Genomic DNA, 25,234 nt, shown 5'->3' on the forward strand with positions numbered 1-25,234 from the left:
TCAGAAATGGCTATCGCTGAGTACTCAGCGTCTACTACCCTCGCAATCAGCGCCCTACTCAACATGAAAAAATCGATCCGGGAGTCGGCACATGGGAGAAGTATGAAAATTCCCTGGCCCTCGGTCTCGCAAACCTCCATGGATCCACCCCTCCCATCTGGTCCATAAACCCCCTCAGCACCTTAACCGCCGCAGGCCTCCTAACGGTCCTGGAACTGGATCGATCCAGTGGTGGATCCAGCACCGTGTTGAAATCCCCCCCCCCCCCCCCATTACCAGGCCCCCTGCCTCCAAATCTGGAATCCGGCCCAACATGCGCTGCATGAAACCTGCATCATCCCAATTCGGGATGACCAGCACCACCCGCTCCCCTTGCAGCTTGCCGCTCACCATCACGTACCTGCTTCCGCTGTCTGCCACCACACTCGACGCCTCAAACGACATCCTCTTCCCCACCTGGTTTGCACCCCCCGGTCTTTTGTATCCAGCCCCGAATGAAACACTTGGCCCACCCACCCCTTCCTCAACCTGACCTGATCCGCCACCTTCAGGTGTGTCTCCTGAAGCATAGCCACGTCCGTCTTCAGCCCCCTCAGGTGCGCAAACCCGCGGGACCGTTTAACCGGCCCATTCAGTCCCCTCACATTCCAGGTGATCAGCCGGATTGGAGGGCCACCTGCCCCCTCCCCCGTCAACTAGCCATCACACTTCCGTAATCCGCCAGGTGCCTGCGCCCCCCCGCTCAGCCCGTTCCCCACAGTGACAGACCGCCATCCTGATCCCCTTTGCATGCTCCAGCTCCTTCTTGGCCATTCCAGCAGAAACCCGGTATACCCCCCTCTTCGAAGACTGGCATTCATGAGTGTCTACATTTTAGACCCTATTTTCATGGAAGAAAGGCATTATTGGACACACCAGTATCCTTGATGTACCATCAATTGAACGCGAGACGAGTTGCTGCACAAAAGTATGGCTTTAATCAGCTAGATGTTAGCCCTGCGGTCGACTACAGTAAATGGACGACCGCCGGGAGTTCTGGGTATTTATACCCCGCCCTGGAGGCGGGCTAACTCAGCCTCCCGACCAATCAGGGAGCCGTCACATGACTGGTCTCAACCAATCGGTCGAGTGGCCAGTAGTATGGTCTTCCAAATGGTACCATTCTCCCGCTCGACCTGTCCGTTACCCCGAGGGTTATAGCTAGTCGTCCTGCTAGAGGCAATGCCCCTGTTGAGCAGGAATTGACGCAGCTCGTCGCTCATAAACGAGGACCCCCGATCGCTATGTATGTATGCGGGGTAGCCGAACAGGGAGAAGATGGAGAGGAGGGCCTTAATGACGGTCGATGTGGTCATGTCGGGGCGGGGAATGGCGAAGGGGAAGCGGGAATATTCATCGATTACCATCAGGAAGTAAATGTTGCGGTTGCTAGAGGGAAGGGGCCCCTTGAAGTCAATGCTGAGACGTTCGAAGGGGCGGGATGCTTTGATCAGATGCGCCCACTCGGGGCGGTAGAAGTGCGGTTTGCACTCTGCGCAGATGTGGCAGTCATGGGTTACTATCCTGACTTCCTCGATGGAGAAGGGCAGGTTGCGGGCCTTTATGAAATTGTAGAAACGGGTCACCCCTGGATGGCAGAGGTCCGCGTGGAGGGAGCGAATGCGGTCTATCTGCGCGCTGGCACAGGTACCGCGGGACAGGGCATCAGGGGGCTCATTGAGCTTCCCAGGACGATACAAGATATCATAGTTGTACGTGGGCAACTCGATCCGCCACCGTAAGATCTTGTCGTTCTTAATCTTGCCCCTCTGTGCATTATCGAACATGAAGGCCACTGACCGTTGGTCTGTGAGAAGGGTAAACTTCCTGCCGGCCAAATAGTGCCTCCAATGTCGCACTGAGGAGTGGCGGAGTTCGGAAGCCTGGAGGGTTCTGGAGAAGAAGGCCACGGGTCTGCCCACTTGGTTCAGGGTGGCCGCCAGAGCTACTTCTGATGCGTCGCTCTCGACCTGGAAGGGGAGGGACTCATCGATGGCGCGCATCATGGCCTTTGCGATGTCCGCTTTGATGCGGCTAAAGGCCTGGCAGGCCTCCGACGATGGCGGGAAGGTCGTGGTTTGAATGAGGGGACGGGCCTTGTCTGCGTAATTGGGAACCCATTGGGCACAGTAAGCGAAGAAACCCAGGCAGCGTTTGAGGGATTTGAGGGTATTGGGGAGAGCGAGTTCCATCAGGGGGCGCATGCGTTCGGGGTCGGGGCCTATCACTCTGTTACGCACTACGTAGCCGAGGGTGACTAGACGGCCGGTGCTAAACACGCACTTATCCTTATTGTAAGTGAGGTTAAGGAGTTTTGCGGTTTGGAGAAATTTTCGGAGGTTGGTGTCATGGTCCTGCTGGTCGTGGCCGCAGATGGTGACATTATCGAGGTACGGGAAGGTAGCCTGTAATCCGTACTTGACGAACATTCGGTCCATCTCCCGTTGGAAGACCGAGACCCCATTTGTGACACCGAATGGAACCTTGAGTTCCATCAGTTGTAATGAAGTGCTTTGAGAGGCTGATCATGAAGCGCATCACCTCCATACTCCCGGAACGCCTTGACCCACTTCAATTCGCATACCGTCGCAACCGGTCCACATCAGACGCCATTTCCCTGGCCCTACACTCATCCCTAGAGCATCTCGAAAACAAGGACTCCTACATCAGACTCTTATTTATTGACTACAGCTCCGCCTTCAACACCATAATCCCAGCCAAGCTCATATCAAAGCTCCAAAACCTAGGACTTGGCTCTCCGCTCTGCAACTGGATCCTTGACTTTCTGACCAACAGACCACAGTCAGTAAGAATGAACACCAACACCTCCTCCACAATAGTCCTCAACACCGGTGCCCCGCAAGGCTGCGTACTTAGCCCCCTACTCTACTCCCTGTACACACACGACTGCATGGCAAAACTTGGTTCCAACTCCATCTACAAGTTTGCTGACGATACGACCATAGTGGGCCGGATCTCGAATAACGACGAGTCCGAATACAGGAGGGAGATAGAGAACTTAGTGGAGTGGTGTAACGACAACAATCTCTCCCTTAATGCCAGCAAAACTAAAGAGCTGGTCATCGACTTCAGGAAGCATAGTACTGTACACACCCCTGTCAGCATCAACGGAGCCGAGGTAGAGATGGTGAGCAGTTTCAAATTCCTAGGGGTGCACATCACCAAAAATCTATCCTGGTCCACTCATGTCGACGCTATCACCAAGAAAGCACAACAGCGCCTTTACTTCCTCAGGAAACTAAGGAAATTTGGCATGTCCACATTAACTCTTACCAACTTTTACAGATGCACTATAGAGAGCATCCTCTCGGGCTGCATCACAGCCTGGTATGGCAACTGCTCGGCCCAGGACCGCAAGGAACTTCAGAGAGTCGTGAATACCGCCCAGTCCATCACACGAACCTGCCTCCCATCCATTGATTCCATCTACACCTCCCGCTGCCGGGGGAAAGCAGGCAGCATAATCAAGGATCCCTCCCACCCGGCTTACTCACTTTTCCAACTTCTTCCATCGGGCAGGAGATTCAGAAGTCTGAGAACACGGACGAACAGACTCAAAAACAGCTTCTTCCCCACTGTCACCAGACTCCTAAATGACCCTTTTATGGACTGTCCTCATTAACACTACACCCTGTCTGCTTCATCCGATGCCAATGCTTATGTAGTTACATTGTATATCTTGTGTTGCCCTATTATGTATTCTCATGTATTTTCTTGAATTCTGTTTAATTCCCTTTTCTTCCCATGTACTGAATGATCTGTTGAGCTGCTTGCAGAAAAATACTTTTCACTGTACCTCGGTACACGTGACAATAAACAAATCCAATCCAAACAAATCCAATTGAGGAAGTGGTAAAGGCGCCCATCTGCCTTAAACGCAGTATACCTGCGGTCACTCGCACGGATGGGGAGCTGGTGATAGGCGGACTTGAGGTCCACAGTGGAGAAGACTTTGTATTTCGCGATCTCGTTTACCATGGCGGAAATACGGGGGAGAGGATACGCGTCCAGTTGCGTAAACCGGTTGATGGTCTGGCTGTAGTCGATGACCATCCGGTTTTTCTCCCCAGTCCGGACCACCAGCACTTGGGCTCGCCAGGGACTGTTGCTGGCCTCGATGACCCCTTCCTTCAGCAACCTATGGACCTCGGACCTGATGAAGGTCCGGTCCTGGGCGCTGTACCGTCTGCTCCGGGTCGCGAGGGGTTTGCAATCGGGGGTGAGATTAGCAACAAGGAGGGGGGGTCCACTTTGAGGAACGCGAAACTGCAGACAGTGAGCGGGGTATAGGGCCGCCAAATTGGAAGGTCAAGCTCTGCAGGTTGCACTGGAAGTCCAGTCCTAGGAGTGCTGGTGCGCAAAGGTCAGGGAGGACAAGGAGTTTATAATTTTTAAAAACCTTCCCTTGGACCGTGAGGTCCATGATGCAGCACCCGGTGATGTGGACGGAGTGCGAACCTGAGGCTAACCCGATTTTGTGTTTTACAGGATGGACAGGGAGCGCGCAGCGTCTTACCGTGGCAGGGTGTACGAAGCTTTCCGTGCTCCCGAGTCCAGCAGGCAGCCCGTCTCGTGGCCATTGAAGTGGATCAGCATCGTTGTTTTGGCGAGCGTGCATGGACGTGACTGGTCGAGTTGAATGGCCGCGAGCCGAGGAGAAGATCCATCGTCGTCGGCCGAGTAGGTGCTGGCAGGACCTTGTGTGCCAGTCCAGGATGGCGGTGCCCAGGGTTCGCACGTGGAGTCGGGGACCCAAGATGGCGGTGCCCAGGACCCGCACGTGGTGTCCAGGGCCCAAGATGGCGTCGCCCACGGGACCCTCGTGGTTGCTGGGGGCGGGGATAGCGGTGCCGGCGGGCCGATCGGAGCGGCTGAGAGCGGGGGCAGAGAGGCGCGCAGGACGGGCCCAGGGGCCCGGGGGCGGAGACATTGGCGCGGTGCGCTGGAAGGGCCCGGAAGGGCCCAGAGGAGGAGATCCCCGGTCGCTGCGCAGCACAGCAGCAACCAATTTGACCTGGCAGACCGACGAAAAATGGCCCTCATTCCCGCAGCTCTTACAGAGGGCAGAGCGGGCCGAGCAGCGCGGGCGAGGGTGTTTGGCGAACCCACAGAAATAGCAGCGGTGCCCCGCGGACATGTCGGGGCGTCCCGCGGCGCAGGCCTGAGGGGGGTCGGGAGCGGTGGATGGCGGTGGGGAAGCGTGCCAGGAGGCCCAGGGTGCTGGAGCGCGGCTGGGGACAAAGGCGCAGGCGTTTAAGTCGGCGACCTCCAGGGAGGTGGAGAGAGTCCGTGCCTCAGTTAGGCTGAGGTCGTCTTTTTCCAGCATTCCAGGATAGCGGCGGACTGCATCCCAGCCACGTAAGCATCTCTAATCAAAAGTTCCATGTGCTCCGTGGCTGAAACTTGGAGGCAGGTGCAATTCCTCCCCAGGACAGCGAGGGCCTAGTAAAAATTGTCTAAGGACTCACCGGGGAGCTGTTGTCTGGTAGCCAGCAGATGTCGGGCGAACACTCTGTTTACCGGCTTAAGAAACTGTCTTTTCAGCTTATCCATGGCCGCGTCGTCATCTTTTTCCTTCCCTACCATCGCGTAGGCCGCCATGCCCACGCTAGAATGGAGAATATGAAGCTTCTGTGCCATGGTAGGGGGGCTGCTTGCGGACGCCAGGTAACCATCGAAACAGGGCAGCCGATGTTTGAAGTTTTCCGATGCGTTCTGAGTTTGCGGGCTGATGCGGAGGCATTCGGGCTTGATCTTCAAAATTCTAGCTGATTAAATTGATGTACCATCAATTGAACGCGAGACGAGTTGATGTACAAAAGTATGGCTTTAATCAGCTAGATGTTAGCCCTGCGGTCGACAACAGTAAATGGACGACCGCCGGGAGTACTGGGTATTTATACCGTGCCCTGGAGGCGGGGTAACTCAGCCCCTCGACCAATCGAGGAGCCGTCACATGACTGGTCTCAACCAATCGGTCGAGAGGCACATGACCGACCAGGGCCAATGGTAAGCCGGTGTTCTGCAGCAATGACAGGCAGCTATGTTAATCATACCACCACAATCCTTGAACCTAATTAAAACAAGGTGAATAGAAAGACAAGTTTGTAAACTACTCCAGATACTGAGAATGTGAAAATGAAACAGAAAGGCACACTACACTGAAATCAGCCGGTCAAGCAACCAGCATTGTTCATAATGTTTTGTATTTCTGTTTATAATATTAGAGCAGCTATTCTACCACTATCATTAAGCATCAAAAATATTGAATAGGTGTAAGAAAGTTGTAATGATTTAAAATCACAAGCAACTGCATGTGGTTTGTTTTAAAGATTGGTCTGATCTATTCAAAAGTCACCTTTGTCTTTGATTTGGTAAATTGAAATTTAAAGATAAAGTGCAACAATAGCTCATTGTTGTATGTTGCATGTTCAATAGGTTTCACAAAGAGGTTCTGAGTCTTGTTTGGTTGAACATTAAGTGGTTTTTTTTGATACATAACTATGTACATATATCCAGGGTACATAGCCAAAACCAAGAGCTTGCTTCTACACAGGTCTCTGTCCAGTCCACAGTTGACTGCAGTCTCAGGTTATGTGTCTCTTTACATCACTCTGTGGGCAGGGCTGTTTCCCAATCCCACATTAACCCTTGTTATGTCAAATACCCTTATACTTCATTAAGCAGCAGAGAAGAAATAAGAACCTAGAAAAACACCAGCGCGGAAGAGAGATTGGGAACTATACAAGTGGGCACTAAAATGGGGTGAGGAAAGGAAGATGAGAGAAAAATAAGTGGAAGAGACAAAATAGTACAAAAAAGTAAGAAGTCTTACAACACCAGGTTAAAGTTAAAATCCAACAGGTTAGTTTCAAACACTAGCTTTCAGAGCACTGCTCCTTCCTCAGGTGAATGAAGAGGAAGGAGCAGTGCTCTGAAAGCTAGTGTTTGAAACTAACCTGTTGGTCTTTGACTTTAACCTGGTGTTGTAAGATGTCTTACTGTGCTCGCCCCAGTCCAACGCTGGCAGCTCCACATCAGTACAAAAAAGAACAGAGGGACAACATTGTTCGGCGAATTAGTAAAATCAAATTTCCCCGTTTTGATCTTAAAATAGAGAATTTTATCTGATCTTTATGGATTCCATGGTGCATGTTCATGCCTGATGTAGAGTAATGTGCAGCACATGGGTCATACAACATGTGATACTGTTACTAATTTAGCACAACAAAATACTTGACTTTCATTTTCTTTTAGTGTGCAAGTAATTTTTGCTCAAGTAACAAGCTGCAGGAATACTTGTTATACAATGCTGTACAAATGGGCTGGGATCTTAAACTAAATTACGATTGTAGGAGTTTGAATAAAGTTTAAGTTTTAATGCTGATGTCAATAAGCTTTTATTTGATAAATAAATATATATTAGTTTGTTCAATACCAAGGGACACGATGAGCATCATGGTGAATATTTTTGGCATACAGTAAAGGTCAAATGTGACTCGATAATGTCTAACCCACCATAACAGGGCTGACAGTTTAGTTAGAAATACACATCATGATATCTACATCTGACTGGACAACTCAGACACCAGAAACATTTCTGACTGGGCTCCATCTTAACATCTGGTGTTATTCATTGTTATGCTTTATATTCGATAAGGAAGATTTGTCAGAAAGTGCTCAAGGATTGTAATTTGCTTTTGAATCGAATGTGTCTGGCTTTTAAACAGATGATCATCATTTTATATCGTTCACAGTTGAGTAAATCAAGGTTGAAGCACCTTCCATCTTAAGTTGCTCTGGCACAACTAAAATCATTTTGTTTTACCATTCCTACCAATTAAATTTCCAGAGGTGTTACAGTGTCTGTTAACTCTTAAATATTTGCATAGTTATCATTCAGCGTATCTGTACTTTTATCTTAGTCTTGTGCTTTTTTTTGCAGTGATGTTCAAAATACTTTTTTCAATGTTTATTAATTTTCTTTTAAGTTACTGTGTTGGTTGAGTTCCAGTTAATTTTTCCAGCTTCAATGTTAGTTTGAAACTGAAGAACCCAATGGGATTTAAAGTATAAATGAACTATTTTTCAACCAGGGGAATGGGGGGGAAAGAAGATGGGCGGGGAGGGGGGGGGGGAGGGGGGGGGGGGGGGGGGGGAGAAGACACCGTTAAGCAGATATAGGTGAAGAAAGATGAAGGGCTTTAGACTGGCTACACCAGGCCACACATGGCAACTTGGAACAAAATGGCACTGCAAGCAACCACTTGGGAAGGTCCCTGGACAAAGGGAGACCCCAGAGTACAGAGGCAGATCCACATGGCGAACTCACAGTTGGTGGCTATGTTGGATGCCTCCTGGACAAAGGGAAACCCATGAGTGTGGGGGCCTGATCTCATGGGGAGAACAGTGACCTTTTCATTTATCTGAGGAGGACGCAGTGCTCCGAAAGCTAGTGATTTGAATCAAACCTGTTGGACTTTAACCTGGTGTTGTAAGACTTCATACTGTGCTCACCCCAGTCCAACGCCGGCATCTCCACAATATGAAGAGAAACTATGAACCTGGCAATCAAAAACGCAGAAAGTTGAAGGCGAGGCAAGAGGATAAAGCTAGGAAAAAAGACAGTTTGACCCTTTAAAAGGTTTGAAACATTGAGCAGTGCCCAAACTACACACCTATACTCAACAACAATGTGCACCAAAGGTTTTGGTGGCTTGTCCGATGACATTGACCTGCCGATTTCCGGAGAGAACACATCACCTGAAAAACTGAAACAAGATGTGGGGCTGGATTCTCCGATTTTCAGGCTATGTCCTGGCACCAGTATGAGAACGGTGGCGTTTTACAACTGAAAATTTGGCACAAAACGGCCACCAATCCTCTGTTTGCTGGAGAGGCTAGCTGGAAGGCAGTATAGAGCTCCTGGCTCTAGCTCCACATATGGCCGGAGAATTAGCGCATCCGTGGACGCGTCTGCGCACAGTGGCGGCCTGCAGTGGCTGAGCCGTGCAACATGGCGTGGCCACATGCAGTCTCAGCCTGCAAAATAGTGCCTTCCCTTTGGCCAGCTTGCGAGCCCCAGACCGCCACCCAACAGTTCCCCAGTCCCTGCCAAAGTCCCCTCTGCCTGCGGATCGGCTCTCCCACGACTGTGTGCATGAGAGACCCACGCCGTCGGGAACTCAGCCGGTCGGGGGCTGAGCATCAGGGGCTAAGCTACAGGCAACGTCCTGTGGCCATCGGTATGGTGTGCAGCATACTCCTAGAGTATGCCACTTTGGAGTGGGTGGAACATCGCCAAAGCGGTGCTGCCCCCGATTTCGGCTGAAACGGGGATTCTCCGGCCGATCACCGTGTGCGATTTTGGCATCGGCGACCATAGAATCCCGCCCATGGACTCTGAAATGGGAATGGAAATGCAAGATTCTGCTCAAGCTCATTGTTCTGCAGCTGATGTGATGGAAAAATCTACCCTGAAAATATTGCCTTATGGCCAATCTGGTCCACTGGATTTGATTGAATATTTTGTAATAAATAAACCAGAGAAAATAGGTAATATGGAACATTTCAGAAATAGTTTGAGGGTTGAGGTCGAAAGTTGTTGAGAAGTCTTCACGAGTCCTGTTTTCTGAGGATGAAGAGAAATGACATGACGGAAAGGAGAAATTGAATGATTTTTTTCTGAAACCTCCAAGTTAGTCTACTATTAGGTTTGCAAATTATTCCCTGACTCTAGTAAGGGAAGCAAACATTTGTCGCTAGGTACTCTAACTGGAAAACTGTTGGAAGAGATCTTGCTGATCATGAAAGTTCCAAAAGTCATATTAAAGCCATGTGTGCATTCGTTCAAAGATGTAAATTTTCTGGAAGAATTGATTCCGCGTTAACGGCTCAGTTTTGAAAGGAGTGTTCTTATTGGAGGAAAGTGCTGTCTTCCTTGGGACTTCCTTTAAGGGGACATGATGAGTCATCAGTGACAAGTCAAGGAGGTAATTTTTTAGCCTGCCAAGAATATCTCAGTGAATTTGATGCGCTTCTGAAAGAGCATTTGAAAAGTTATCAATATTGTGGCTCAGGGAAGACCAAATTTTTAACGCACAGAATTTAAGATAACTACATCACTATAATCTAGTCATAGTCATAGAATTTACAGTGCAGTCATTCAGCTAAAGCGGTTCAGATAGCATTTCACTAATGATGCAAAAGATGCCAAATACTGTTCCATAATAGTTGATTCAACACCCATTGTGAGTCATGTGGACCAATTAACATCAATTTTAAGATATGTGACCAGCGATCGTGAAGTTGTCGAGCGATTTTTCTGTTTTATCCAGCTGCAGTCCCCTACTTCGGAGTGCTTAGAGACAACTGTTTTAGAAATCATTGCAAATTTAGGGTTGGACATCAAAAATGATCATGGGCAGATCTTCGAAAATGCAACAAATATAGCAGAAAAATATTCATGTCTGCAAATAATACTGAGCAATACAAGCCCCTGTACATTATTCATCCCATGTTCCAGTCACTCCTTGAATTTAATCTGCAGCACAGCAGCTAACCGTGTCCGGCAGCCATACATATTTTTGACTTTGTTCAAAACTTGTACGCTTTTTTGGAGTTTTCACGTATTGCTGCAATCACACAGAGAGCAGACACATGGAAAATATTTGATGGCCAAAGGAATTCGTGACACCAAGTGGTCCACTCATTCAGATGCTGTTTTGGCTTTGAGACTGAACTTTGTTGATATGAAAGAATGCTCATCAGATGTAGCCACATCAGATTCAGAGAAACCACATGTGAAAGCTGAAGCAAAATCCTGAGTAGAGAAGTTTGAAAAGTGCAATACAGTTTTTACTGTTTTGTGGAATGGTTTACTTCAAATAAATAATGCAGTCAGCAAAACACTGCAAAATGGTGATACAACTTTACTGAATGCTTCGCAATTGTTAGCCTCAATTAATAGTTTTGTCGTGGATGTTCAAAATTACTATATCTCAGTGGAAGCAGAAGCACAAACATTGAGATTGAGAGTGTAGAGGTCAGGAGCACAGATTTGACTTCGCAGGAGGGTGCCAGTGTTCAGGTAGGTGGTTTGAAGTGTGTCTACTTCAATGCCAGGAGTATACGAAATAAGGTAGGGGAACTGGCAGCATGGGTGGGTACCTGGGACTTCGACGTTGTGGCCATTTCAGAGACATGGATAGAGCAGGGACAGGAATGGTTGTTGCAGGTTCCGGGGTTTAGGTGTTTTAGTAAGCTCAGAGAAGGGGGCAAAAGAGGGGGAGGTGTGGCACTGCTAGTCAAGGACAGTATTACGGTGGCGGAAAGGCTGCTAGATGGGGACTCTTCTTCTGAGGTAGTATGGGCTGAGGTTAGAAACAGGAAAGGAGAGGTCACCCTGTTGGGAGTTTTCTAAAGGCCACCTAATAGTTCTAGGGATGTAGAGGAAAGGATGGCGAAGATGATTCTGGAAAAGAGCGAAAGTAACAGGGTAGTTGTTATGGGAGACTTTAACTTTCCAAATATTGACTGGAAAAGATATAGTTCGAGTACATTAGATGGGTCGTTCTTTGTACAATGTGTGCAGGAGAGTTTCCTGACACAATATGTTGACAGGCCAACAAGAGGCGAAGCCACATTGGATTTGGTTTTGGGTAATGAACCAGGCCAGGTGTTAGATCTGGAGGTAGGTGAGCACTTTGGAAACAGTGACCACAATTCGGTGACCTTTACGTTAGTGATGGAAAGGGATAAGTATACCCCGCAGGGCAAGAGTTATAGCTGGGGGAAGGGCAATTATGATGCCATTAGACATGACTTAGGATGTGTTGGTTGGAGAAGTAGGCTGCAATGGTTGGGCACACTGGATATGTGGAGCTTGTTCAAGGAACAGCTATTGCATGTTCTTGATAAGTACGTACCAGTCAGGCAGGGAGGAAGGGGTCGAGCGAGGGAACCGTGGTTTACCAAAGAAGTGGAATCTCTTGTTAAGAGGAAGAAGGAGGCCTATGTGAAGATGAGGCATGAAGTTTCAGTTGGGGCGCTTGATAGTTACAAGGAAGCGAGGAAGGATCTAAAGAGAGAGCTGAGATGAGCAAGGAGGGGACATGAGAAGTCTTTGGCAGGTAGGATCAAGGAAAACCCAAAAGCTTTCTATAGGTATGTCAGGAATAAAAGAATGACTAGGGTAAGAGTAGGGCCAGTCAAGGACAGTGGTGGGAAGTTGTGTGTGGAGGCTGAGGAGATAAGCAAGATACTAAACGAATACTTTTCGTCAGTATTCACTCAAGAAAAAGATAATATTGTGGAGGAGAATGCTGAGACCCAGGCTATTAGAATAGATGGCATTGAGGTGCGTAGGGAAGAAGTGTTGGCAATTCTGGACAAGGTGAAAATAGATAAGTCCCCGGGGCCGGATGAGATTTATCCTAGGATTCTCTGGGAAGCCAGGGAAGAGATTGCTGAGCCTTTGGCTTTGATTTTTAGGTCATCATTGGCTACAGGAATAGTGCCAGAGGACTGGAGGATAGCAAATGTGGTCCCTTTGTTCAAGAAGGGGAGTAGAGATAACCCCGGTAACTATAGGCCGGTGAGCCTAACGTCTGTGGTGGGTAAGGTCTTGGAGAGGATTATAAAAGATACGATTTATAATCATCTAGATAGGAATAATATGATTAGGGATAGTCAGCATGGTTTTGTGAAGGGTAGGTCATGCCTCACAAACCTTATCGAGTTCTTTGAGAAGGTGACTGAACAGGTAGACGAGGGTAGAGCAGGTGATGTGGTGTATATGGATTTCAGTAAAGCGTTTGATAAGGTTCCCCACGGTCGGCTATTGCAGAAAATACGGAGGCTGGGGATTGAGGGTGATTTAGAGATGTGGATCAGAAATTGGCTAGTTGAAAGAAGACAGAGAGTGGTAGTTGATGGGAAATGTTCAGAATGGAGTTCAGTTACGAGTGGCGTACCACAAGGATCTGTTCTGGGGCCGTTGCTGTTTGTCATTTTTATAAATGACCTAAAGGAGGGCGCAGAAGGATGGGTGAGTAAATTTGCAGACGACACTAAAGTCGGTGGAGTTGTAGACAGTGCGGAAGGATGTTGCAGGTTACAGAGGGACATAGATAAGCTGCAGAGCTGGGCTGAGAGGTGGCAAATGGAGTTTAATGTGGAGAAGTGTGAGGTGATTCACTTTGGAAAGAATAACAGGAATGCGGAATATTTGGCTAATGGTAAAATTCTTGGTAGTGTGGATGAGTAGAGGGATCTCGGTGTCCATGTACATAGATCCCTGAAAGTTGCCACCCAGGTTGATAGGGTTGTGAAGAAGGCTTATGGTGTGTTGGCCTTTATTGGTAGAGGGATTGAGTTCCGGAGCCATGAGGTCATGTTGCAGTTGTACAAAACTCTAGTACGGCCGCATTTGGAGTATTGCGTACAGTTCTGGTCGCCTCATTATAGGAAGGACGTGGAAGCTTTGGAACGGGTGCAGAGGAGATTTACCAGGATGTTGCCTGGTATGGAGGGAAAATCTTATGAGGAAAGGCTGATGGACTTGAGGTTGTTTTCGTTAGAGAGAAGAAGGTTAAGAGGTGACTTAATAGAGGCATACAAAATGATCAGAAGTTTAGATAGGGTGGACAGCGAGAGCCTTCTCCCGCGGATGGGGGTGGCTAGCACGAGGGGACATAGCCTTAAATTGAGGGGTAATAGATATAGGACAGAGGTCAGAGGTGGGTTTTTTACGCAAAGAGTGGTGAGGCCGTGGAATGCCCTACCTGCAACAGTAGTGAACTCGCCAACATTGAGGGCATTTAAAAGTTTATTGGATAAGCATATGGATGATAAGGGCATAGTGTAGGTTAGATGGCCTTTAGTTTTTTTTTCCATGTCGGTGCAACATCGAGGGCCGAAGGGCCTGTACTGCGCTGTATCATTCTATGTTCTATGTTCTATTAACAAAGAATACAGGTCTCTCTGATGATGAGAAGCATAACAACGCAGGAAATTATTTTTGATTGAAACTAGAGACAATGAAATCACTTTAAAAGGGAAAGAGAATATTGTTGATCAGACTGTCAATGTTATTTGTGACAATAATGTGCAATGCAGAGCAGAAGTGAATCTCTGAAGAAAACTATTGAATTATTTTGCATGCTTTTTTGACAAGAATTTGGAGGAGTATTCGAAGAGCCAGTAAGTAATTAAATGAATTCTACCGGGAGGTCATAGAGACAAATCTTTTTGAAGATGAAGCAAAACAATTAATTCATTTAATCGATACTGATGAGCTCCGTGCTTGAGATCACCAGCTGATTCGTATAGACTTGTACGCGATGGTTTGCAGGCAACCTTTCCAAATGTGGAAATTATTCTGAAAATATGTTTGACAATATCTTTTACAGATGTTTCCAGTGAACGTTTTTTTTCTGCATTGAAAAGAGTGACAAATAATCTGCGAAGTACAATGAGTCAGGAACATTTGACAAGTTCAGCAATACTGATGATTGAAAATGCATCCTCACAAGATTTTAACTATGATGATGTTATTGATGATTTTGTGAAAAATAAATGCAGAAAAGCTATCTAAATTGGCATGGATTACAAACAATTGACGAAGCAACAAAATCCACCAAATCTGTCCCTCTATCAAGTTCTCCTGTTTAAATTCTGTTCTTCAAGTAGAATATATGCTAATCTGATATAATAGCTGGTGGTCACACGCAGACAGTTATAACCAGTGAGTAACCACCATCCCCCATCGTTCTCAATACTGCTCTTCAGAAAGTCTTTTCTCTTCCGGATAAAGAATAGAATCCTGTTAGTCAATTGCCAAAACAGCTACTGATTTTAGACTTCGACTGGACTCTCTATTTCATTGGAGTATTTCCTCCTGCACTGGACATTTTCTGGCTCATTCTGTCCTACACTGGCCTGTGCTGTGCTGTAGCCTTATCATCGGCTGCTTCCTCCATCCCATTGCTCATCAGCCAGTTCATGTTTGCTCACCTCATGACACACAGATCGCAACATTGACCATCTCTACCATCACGCTGACAACAGGTAGGCTTAGATTTCAATGAATCAATTACAGGTTTGTTCTCATAAGTTAACGAGCACTAAAGTAGTGATTTTGGGTTTTTGTGCCTTGCATTGTGGATTTAAATTAATCAATTACAGGCTTGTTTTTATAATTAAAAAGCACTAAAGCAGTTAAGCAGTGATTTTGAATTTTTGTTGTTTGCATTGTGTGAGCTGAGGGTGGACGGGTGGGGTCAGGTGGGCATTGATGTCATTGGGAGTGGGGCTTGAAGTCATTGGGGGCAGGGATTGATGTAATTTGGGCCAGGCTGTTATGTCACCAGATGGTAGGGTGTGACGTGGAGGCCTGCAAAGTGTGAGGCCTCAAAGTGTAAGTCTGCCTCTGGTCACGGTGTTTTATTAGTTTGCTTTGAACACCTAATATTTAAATGCAATCCTTTCCAAACTGTTTTCATGCAGAACAAAACTAGAGTCAAGTTCTACAGAAATCAATAAATTGTAACTGAAAATCTGACTATGGATTCTAAATGCCTTTAATAATAAATCTACCATACACATTGCTAATAGTTTAAACTTAGTGTGTTGTTTTGTGATGGTTCAATGAGAAATGCCAAATTCCATTTCCAGTAATCACATTAATATAGATGCAGGAACTGCTTATGTTCTCTCATCATATTACAGAATTATTGAGATATGAACCTGTTCTGGAACATGGTTGCCTCCAGCAGAAACTTTTTTCCCTTCAGAGAAAACAGCCAAACAATAGCTGCCTCAGATTCCACACCATCTGTGGTCATATTTGGTGACATATGGGTGGCACGCAGCATAGTGGTTAGTACTGTTGCAGCACAGTGACAAGGACCCAGGTTCGAATCCCGGCTTGGTCACTCTCTGTGCAAAGTCTGCATGTTCTCCCCGTGTCTGCATGGGTTTCCTCCGGGTGCTCCGGTTTCCTCCCACCAGTCCCAAAACATGTGCTTGTTAGGTGAATTGGACATTCTGGATTCTCCCTCAGTGTACCCGAACAGGTGCCAGAGTGTGGCGACTTGGGCTTTTTGCAGTGTTAATGTAAGCCTACTTGTGACACTAATAAAGATTATTATTATTTGACTGGCAGAGAACAGGGAGTCAGTAATGTATTGGATGGCAGCTTAGTGGACTGGATGTTGTCAGTAGCGTTGAAAGCCTGGACAAAGTGGTACCTAGTCCAAACCGTGGGCAAAGCCATGCAGGCTCTAAAACGCCATGCTCAACTTTGACTCTGCCAGGTGTACTGAGGAGGCTCAAGTGTGTAGAGCATTCCTATCAGATTTTATCCCTATTTGGTTGGAACCTTTCATCAGCGCATAACTTGGAGAGATGTGCTCTGTGGTATTCATTCTGAGAACATGGATTTCCTATGCGCTCGCCAATCCCTTGACTTCAATCCAGAAATTCCATCACAAAACATTCGGCATCTTGATCTTTGGTCACCCAGTAACGGGGTGGGGCAGATTTGTGATGGAGAGCGGCTCTTTTGGATCTCGCACAGGTGAACAGTCTCTCTGGCTGCCTGCCTCTTCTTGTGGTCCAAAGCAGTGCCCAGGTGGTTCTGGAGAGAGAACAAGTAGTGCCCATGCTTTGGGTCTTCTATGGAGTGATGAGGCATCACAAGGAATAGATTGAAACTTTAACTGTAAGATAAAAGCTAATTACTGCAGATGCTGGAATCTGAAACAAAAACAGAAAATGCTGGACAATCTTAGCAGGTCTGATAGCATCTGTGGAGAGAAAAGGGAGCTAACGTTTTGAGTCTGGATGACTCTTTGTCAAAGAAACTTTGGGCGCAATTCTCCCAAAAGGGAACAAAGTCTCCGAGAGAGCACGTTTAGTTGTGTGTTTCCCGGTATTCGCAGTGCCAAGAAACACATGGTTATTCAACATGACTCATGTTGAATAAGGGGCCTGAACAGGGAATGCGCAGCCGAGGCTACACATAGCCCCATTCTGTACATTGGGGAGCTGGGCGATTCTGCGTTGTCGCACATCCTGAAGGCTGCCTTGGAGAACGCTTACCCGAAGATCGGAGGCTGAATGCCTTGACTGCTTAAGTGTTCCCTGACTTGAAGGGAACATTCCTGCCTGGCAGTTGACGCGTGATGCCCGTTCATCCGTTGTCACAGCATCTACATGGTCTCGCCAATGTACCACACTTCGGGACATCCTATCCAGCAGAAACTTATAGCCAAGTTCCGCACACATGAGTACGGCCTCAACCGGGATCTTGGATTCATGCTGCATTACATTCACCCCCCACCATCTGGCCTGGGCTTGCGAAATCCTACCAACTATCCTGGCTTGAAACAGTTCACACCTCATTAACCTGTGATTATCCCTCTCTCTAGTTGCTCCGTCTGGACCTGTAGACTTAATTACCTGCAAAGACTCGATATAGATGTTTCTGGAACCCATCTCTTCATTCACCTGAGGAAGGAGCAGTGCTCCGAAAGCTAGTGTTTCAAAACAAACCTGTTGGACTTTAACCTGGTGTTGTAAGACTTCTTACTGTGCCCACCCCAGTCCAATGCTGGCATCTCCACATCATATATACACAAAGCCAAAGATGCAAGATGATACTTTGAATGTGAGTCTTTACAGGTCCAGGTGGTGTAGCCCGAGTGAGGGATAATCACAGGTTCAAGCGATGTGAATTGTCTCAAGCCAGGACAGTTGGTAAGATTTTACAAACCCAGGCCAGATGGTGGGGGGTTAAATGTAAAAAATAAAAAAATAATATTAACACGCTGCACATAGGCCATTAGTTCCAAGGCACGAACTTTGCAGCATTAACATATAAAAGCACTGACCTTTAAATGCTAATCCATCTTTTAGAAAAATACGCAGCAAAAATAATACATACAGATGAAAAACAAAATAAGTATTTGTGCTGATGGACATACTATTTTGGAGCGTTATCCCCCTATGTATTTTTGCAGGTTACAATTTGTATTTGTGATGATATTGCCAAGCCCCTCCCTCCCTCTTGCCGCTTTACTTTCGATTCTCGCTTTCCTGCCATTGCAGCCTGCTTTTCATTTCGCAACTTCTCGGAAACCACGTGTGGCCCTTCCCGCATCCTCCCCCCCTCGCTCCAGCCTCAGGCCCCGCCCCTGCCTGCTCCTCTGCGCGCCCATTGGCGGGGCTGCGTAAGGCGGTGCGCGGTAGGCTGAGAAAGATGTCAATCACGGGGGAGGGCGGGGCCGCCTTTCTCCCCGCCCCCGGCCGCTTTTTCCGCATTTAGACCGTGCGGGCGGCAGGCGGCTGGAGTTTGCTTGTTGGGTCCGGTCGGGGCAGATCGCAGGTGTGGGTCCTCGGGCTCTCCAGCTTCACTGTCAGGTTTTGCCGGGTGTCCACCGCCTCCTAATTCAGGTGCGTACAGGTTACTATCTGAGTGTATGTGTGACGTAGAGATGCCGGCGTTGGACTGGGGTGGGCACAGTAAGAAGTCTTACACCAGGTTCAAGTCCAACAGGTTTGATTCAAACACGAGCTTTCGGAGCACTGCTCCTTCCTCACTGCTCCTTTCCTCATTCACCTGAGAATGGAGCAGTGCTCCGAAAGCTAGTGTTTGAAAGAAACATGTTGGACCTTAACCTGGTGGTGTAAGACTTCTTACTGAGTGTATGTGGGTATGCCTCATAGTCACACTGCTGGTACAGGGACTTGGAGGAAGAACAGGGAGTGGGTGAACAGTGCCAGCTGTTTTAAGGAGCAATATGCTGAATGACTTCCTATGACAGGCTAATATTTGACAGTGCAGGAGAACCTTTGGCTTGGGAAGCTTGTGCCACTTAGAAAGTTGCTTTAGACCTTGAGGAACACATTTTTAAAATCATCTGCGGGAATGTGTGGAAATTTTAAAGTTTTCTTTTTTGCACCAAGGGGAGAGACCACGGATTGTGGGAATTGTGAATTCAAAGCAGAAACAATTTTTTTTTAGGGGGGAGAAGGAAAAGTGGGTTCATGTTCATGGGTGGCATGGTGCCTCACAGTGCCTGGGACCTAGGTTCAATTTGAAATGAAATGAAAATTGCTTATTGTCACGAGTAGGCTTCAATGAAGTTACTGTGAAAAGCCCCTAGTCAACGAATAAACGGGCATCGTGCGACTATCAACAGGCAGGACTGTTCCCTTCCAGTTGGGGAACACTTCAGCAGTCAAGGACATTCAGCCTCTGATCTCCGGGTCAGCATTCTACAAGGAGGCCTTCAGGAGACGCGACAACGCAAAATTGCTGAGCAAAAACTTATAGCTAAGTTCCGCACGCATGAATGCGGACTCAACCGGGATCTGGGATTCATGTCGCATTACATTCGGCCCCCACCAACAAGCCTGGACTTGCAGAGGCCTACCGACTGAACTGGCTTGGGACAATTCACACCTCTTTAACCTGGAGTTACCTCTCTCTCTGCATCTTTGATGATTTGATTGCCTGCAGGTGCTCGCATTCCGGGGCATCTCTGACTGTGTCTATATAAACATTTCTGGAACAAGCCTTTCCATTCACCTGAAGAAGGAGCCGTGCTCCGAAAGCTCGTGTTTGAAACAAACCTGTTGGACTTTAACCTGGTGTTGTAAGACTTCTTACAATGGTTAGGTTGGGTTACAAGGTTGCAGGGGAGTGGGCTTGGGTAGAAGATGCTCTTTCAGAGGGTTGGTGCAGATGTGATGGGCTGAATGGCCTCCTTCTGCACTGTAAAGATTCTATGTTGTGAGGAGTGATTGCTGTGATCAGTTTCTATTTGTGTACCTACTTCACAGCAATGTCTGAGTCAGGCGATATGTGGAAACACAATAAAGGCGCATGCAAAGATTGAGTGCTCGATTCTTCCAATCATCACGTAGTCTATTTGAGCTGGGAAATATACATAATCCAAGAAGAAGACATTTCAGCCTATCATGCCCGTGCAGGCTTGGTCCTGCTCCCTTACAGTCCTGCAATTAAATTTTCCCTTCAGGGGCTACTGCATTCCAGATCATAATTACTTGTAAGAAATTATTTTCCCTTATTTTACATCTTTAAAAAATATTTATTTTACTAATCCCTATAGATTTGTTTCACCGGTCAGCCCTTCTGCCAACGGAATGGTTTCTCTATATCCACTCTGTTTCGACCTTGTTGTTTTCAACAGCTCTATTGAAAACCCTTTTATCCTTTGCTAAGGAGCATAACCCAAACGTCTCCAGTCTATTTACGTAAAGAAAGCCCCTCATCCCTAGAGCGGTTTTTGTAAATTGTTTCTGCACCCTCCGTCGGAGAGCAATGCCAATGGTCCTTACTTACTAAAGCACCCATCCCTTTCTCATTCTGTTATCTGTATAAATAAAATAAATACCCCTTTTTATACCCTCTTGTTAACAGTACATTATATTTCATCGTTTTTATTGTTGTCAAGCTGACATGGCTGGAGTGTGCCTTTTGCAGTGCAAGTACTGTGTATCCACGAGTGCACCCTTGTTTAGAGTTTTGTAACTGTTCTAATTTCCAGTAAGATTTTTCGAAAACTTGTGTTTTCTTAAAAGGATCATATCTTTGTGCCTGTATTCAAAACAGATGGATTGTTGAGTTATGCAGATAGTTTTTTTTGTAGAAAATGTTTGATAATTTTCCAATGAAGTATACTGTTTCTCTCTTGGCTTATTTAAATTAAAATTTGAAGCTTCAATCTCAATTTACTTCCCCTTTTTGTTTCTCTAATCCTTATCTACTGCAGCTGAAAATGTGAAATAGTGTTTTGAGGATTTGTGTAATACATGAGTGAATATAGTGAGAGCTTCAGGTTTGGTTGAAAGAATGAATTTTTATGCTTAACAGAGGGATGTGTTATCACATTAGCTGATGGCATAATTTTAACATTGTATGGAAAATTGGCAAAAATATGATATATTTAATAAAAATATTGCTGTGAAGCAATAAAAATATAGCAGAACTGTGACATGATTTGTATTCCTTTTGACCTCCATGAGCAACCAATACAGAACTTGGAGAAAAACAGAAGAAATTGAAATTTTACATTGAGGATTTCTGTTTGAATGTGACGTGAGGGTACTTTGTTTTTCGTGCAGTGCAGGTGGATGCTGTTGGTACTAGGGCATTATGATCTCCTGACTTGGGTAGACATTTGTTTTCCCACAAATATAATATTCATGTTATGTTGACATTTTAAAATCATTTTTTAAAATCCGGTTTAGTGTCGGCCATGATTCAGTTGGTAGCCCTCTCTTTTCAGTCAGAAGGTTGGAGGCTCAAGTCCCATGCCAGGACTTGAACACAAACGTAAAAGACACTCCAGTGCAGTACCAAGAGAGTGCGGCACTGTTGCCAACACGATCTTCTGAAGACTCGATCAGCTGAGGTTCGGCTTCTTTCTGAAGAAGAAGAGCAAGAAATATCCTAGTCAATATTTATCCCTCCGTCGATATTGCAGAAAGGATTATCTGGTCATTGTCACATTCCTGTTTTGGGCGCTTGCTGTATGACAATTGCTGCAGGGTTTGTACAGCAGTGACTATGTTTAAAGTATTTAATTGGCTGGAGAGCATCAGCGATCATTAATAGCCGTCTAACTGCAAGCCATTTTGTCACATTATCTTCTATGTGAATAATCACTCCCTATGAATTAAGGTATTTTTTTCTGCACAATAATAAGCCAGTGGGACATTAGCAAATTCTCATCACTGAATTTCTGTTATATAAGCTCCTCTCCATTACCTTGACTTCAAAAGGACTAGACAGTAAATGAAAAACACTATTGGCCTGTGGTGTGACATAAATGGAATATTTTGGCTCAGTGGCAATCCTTATTAAATGTATTCACTGACATAAATCCTCAATTACTGTGCAGCGATTTATTAGGCCAGCAAGAAAAGACCCATCAATGGTGCAGAGTGGCAATTGCATTGAGTCTGCCAGAGAAAATTAATTTAGATACCTATTGGACTAATGTGGGTGTAATTAATTGTGGCTTACAGAGACTGGAACTAATTTAGTTTTTATTTGCACCTTTGGTCAGCACACTGGGCAACAAGCTTGGGAAGGAATAGTACTTGGCTAACTTGTTTGAGTTGTCAATAACATCACTGTATGTCTTGTCAGTCTTTGTGGGGAGTTGGTGGTGTAGTGGTACTGTTACTGGCTAGTGTTCCAGAGACCCAAAAATAATACTGAGGTCCAGGGGTTCGAATCCTGCCATGGCAGATGGTGGAAATTAAGTCTGATGATGACCATTGTCGACTGTATTTAAAAAGAAAACCTCAGCTGGTTCATTAATGTCCTTTTAGGGAAGGAAATCTGCAGTTCTCACGTCTGTGTTTCCAGATCCACAGCAATATGGCTGATTCTTAAATACCCGCTGAAATGACCTAGCAAGCCACTCCGTTGTATTATTACTAAGTCGATATAAAGAAAAGAAAGCAGACGGACCATCCGGATTGACTAAGGAACTTGAAACGACAATGGAAAACCCTGCCCTGTTGACCCTGAAAGGCAGCACCGTGTTGCTTCACAGCGCCGGGGTTCCGGGCTCGATTCCCGGCTTGGGTCACTATCTGTTCGGAGTCTGCACGGTCTCCCTGTGTCTGTGTGCGTTTCCTCCGGGTGCTCTGGTTTCCCCCCACGAGCACAAGTCCCAAGTGTGGTGACTATGGGATTTTCACAGTAACTTAATTGCAGTGTTAATGTAAGCCCATTTATGAGTATAGTAAAGATTTTATAAAGATGTGGGCTTGGGTGCTCTTTCCCCAAGGGCCGGTGCAGACTAGATGAGCAGAGTGGCCTCCTGCACTGTAAATTCTATGATTTATTTTTTTAAAAGGTCCTCGTTACTAACCTCTTGGGGCTTGTACCAAAGTTGGGAGAGCTGTCTCACAGAACAGTCAAGCAACAGCCTGACATAGCCATTCTCACAGAAGCATACCTTACACATAGTGTCCTCGACATTACTGTCACCAATTCTTGATATGTCCTGTCACACTGGCAGGACACACCCAGCAGAAGTGGCGGCATAGTGGTAAACAGTTAGGAGTGCTCCGGGAGTCTTCAACCTTCGGACCCTATGAATTCTCATGGTTTCAGATCAAACATGGGCAAGGAAACCTCCTACTGATTAACACATCCATCATTGGTACTCCGCCATGTTGAATACCACTTGGCGGATGCAGAGGGTGGCAAGAGCACAGAATGTACTCTGGCTGGGTGACTTCAATGTCCATCACCGTGGCATCACTGTTGGCTAGGTCCTAATAAAGGATATAGCTACTAGACTGGTTCTGCAATAGGTGGGGAGAGAGCCAACAAGAGGGAAAAACATACTAGACCTCCTCACCAACCTGCCTGTTGCAGATGCATCTGTCCATGGCAGTACCGGTAGGAGTGACCACTGCACAGTCCAGACTCAGGACACAATGGGAGGGTGGCACTACCATCATGCTAAATGTGATCAATTCAGAACCAACCAAACTCCAGACTGGGCAACATGAGGTGCTGTGGTCCATTGGCAGCAGCAGAATTGTATTCAGCCACAATTTGGAACTTATGGCCTGGCATATCTTCCCCCCCCCCCCCCTCTCTACCATTATTACCAAGCCAGGGATGAACCCTGGTTCGATGACGAGTGAAGGAGGCTTTGCCAGGAGCAGCACCAGGCTTACCAAAAAGATGAGGTGTCAACCTAGTGAAGCTGCAACACATGACTACTGCTACATAAGCAGCAACTGATAGAGCTAAGCGATTCCACAACCAATTGATCACCTCCAAGTTCTGCTGCATCCAGCTGTGAATGGTGATGGATAATGAAACAGCTCACTGGAGGAGAAGTCTCCACAAGTATCCCCATCCTCCATGATGGAGGAGCTCAGCATATCAGTGCGAAAGACGAGGCTGAAGTATTCACAATAATCATCTTCAGCCAAGAGTGTTGAATGGATGATTCATCTCAGTCTTCTCCAGAGATCCCAGCATTCAGATGTCAGTCTCCAGCCAATTTGATTCACCCCGATATCAAAAAAAGGCTAAAAGTACTGCATACTGCAAAGGCTATGGGCCCTGACAATATCCCGGCAATAGTACTGAAGACATGCTCCAGAATTTGCCACACCCCCTAGCCAAGCTGTTCCAGTACAGCTACAACGTTGGCATTGACCATGGGTAATGTGGAAAATTGCCCAGGCATCCTGTACAAAAATAGAGCAGCACAAATCCAACCCCAATCTAATTACCACCCTATCAGTCCATTCTCAATCGTCAGTAAAGTGATGGAAATGGTCATCAACAGTGTAGTCTCCTGACTCGAGCCTATCCACCATCTTTCCATGTACAAGGCACAAGTTAGGAGTGTGATTGAATACTCTCCACTTGTCTGGATAAGTGTAAAGCTCGACATCATCTAGTTAAAGAGCCTGCTTGATTGACACCCCTTACACAAACCGTGCCATTCACTCCCTCTACCACTGATGTGTGTTGTTCCTTGTCTCTGAATAAAGCTCGAAGTTGAAGTAGATGCTTTTGTGGTGGTATGGATATGAGCACTGCCATTGGTGCAGAGCACTGGCTTCCCATTGGCTCCGGCTGGTCATGTGCCTCTCGTCCGATTGGTTGGGACTAGTCATGTGACTGCTCTCCAATTGGTCGAGAGGCAAGTAGGCAAATTGTGCGGGCCATGGGCGCCGCCATTTTAGGACCCCGACTCCACGTGCGGGTCCTGGGCGCCGCCATCTTGGGCCAACACAGAAGGCTCTGCAAGCGATTACTCTGCCACTGAGGAGGACCTGGAACTCTCACCACGACTGGCTTCCATCAGTTTCGACCAGTCGCGACCACGCACGCTCGCCAAGACTACGACAACGGTTCAGCTCAACGGACACAAAACGAGGTGCCTGCTGGACTCCGGGAGCACGGAAAGTTTCGTCCACCCCGACACGGTAAGACGCTGCGCGCTCCCCATCCACCCAGTTAAACATAAAATTGAATTAACCTCAGGTTCGCACTCCGTCCAAATCACCGGGTTCTGCATAGCGGACCTCACGGTCCAGGGGAGGGTTTTCAAAAACTTCAAACTCCAAATTCTCCCCCATCTATGCGCACCAGCAC

At 46.7% G+C, this 25,234-nt stretch overlaps 1 protein-coding gene across 3 annotated transcripts in view; it reads left to right on the plus strand.

The window, feature by feature from the left end:
* Nucleotides 1-18,275: 18,275 nt before the first annotated feature.
* The window catches only part of LOC119961798 (signal transducer and activator of transcription 1-alpha/beta-like), a 74,161-nt gene continuing 67,202 nt past the window's right edge, over nucleotides 18,276-25,234 (plus strand). The window contains exon 1 of one of the 3 annotated variants that reach the window (XM_038789130.1): nucleotides 18,276-18,516. The gene's annotated coding sequence lies outside the window, so the exon portion shown is untranslated. The remainder of the gene's footprint in view (nucleotides 18,517-25,234) is intronic. The other 2 variants (XM_038789136.1, XM_038789133.1) reach the window with 2 other exon arrangements.

The sequence above is a fragment of the Scyliorhinus canicula genome, chromosome 2, assembly GCF_902713615.1.
Source record: "Scyliorhinus canicula chromosome 2, sScyCan1.1, whole genome shotgun sequence".
In the NCBI taxonomy this organism is placed as follows: Eukaryota; Metazoa; Chordata; class Chondrichthyes; order Carcharhiniformes; family Scyliorhinidae; genus Scyliorhinus; species Scyliorhinus canicula.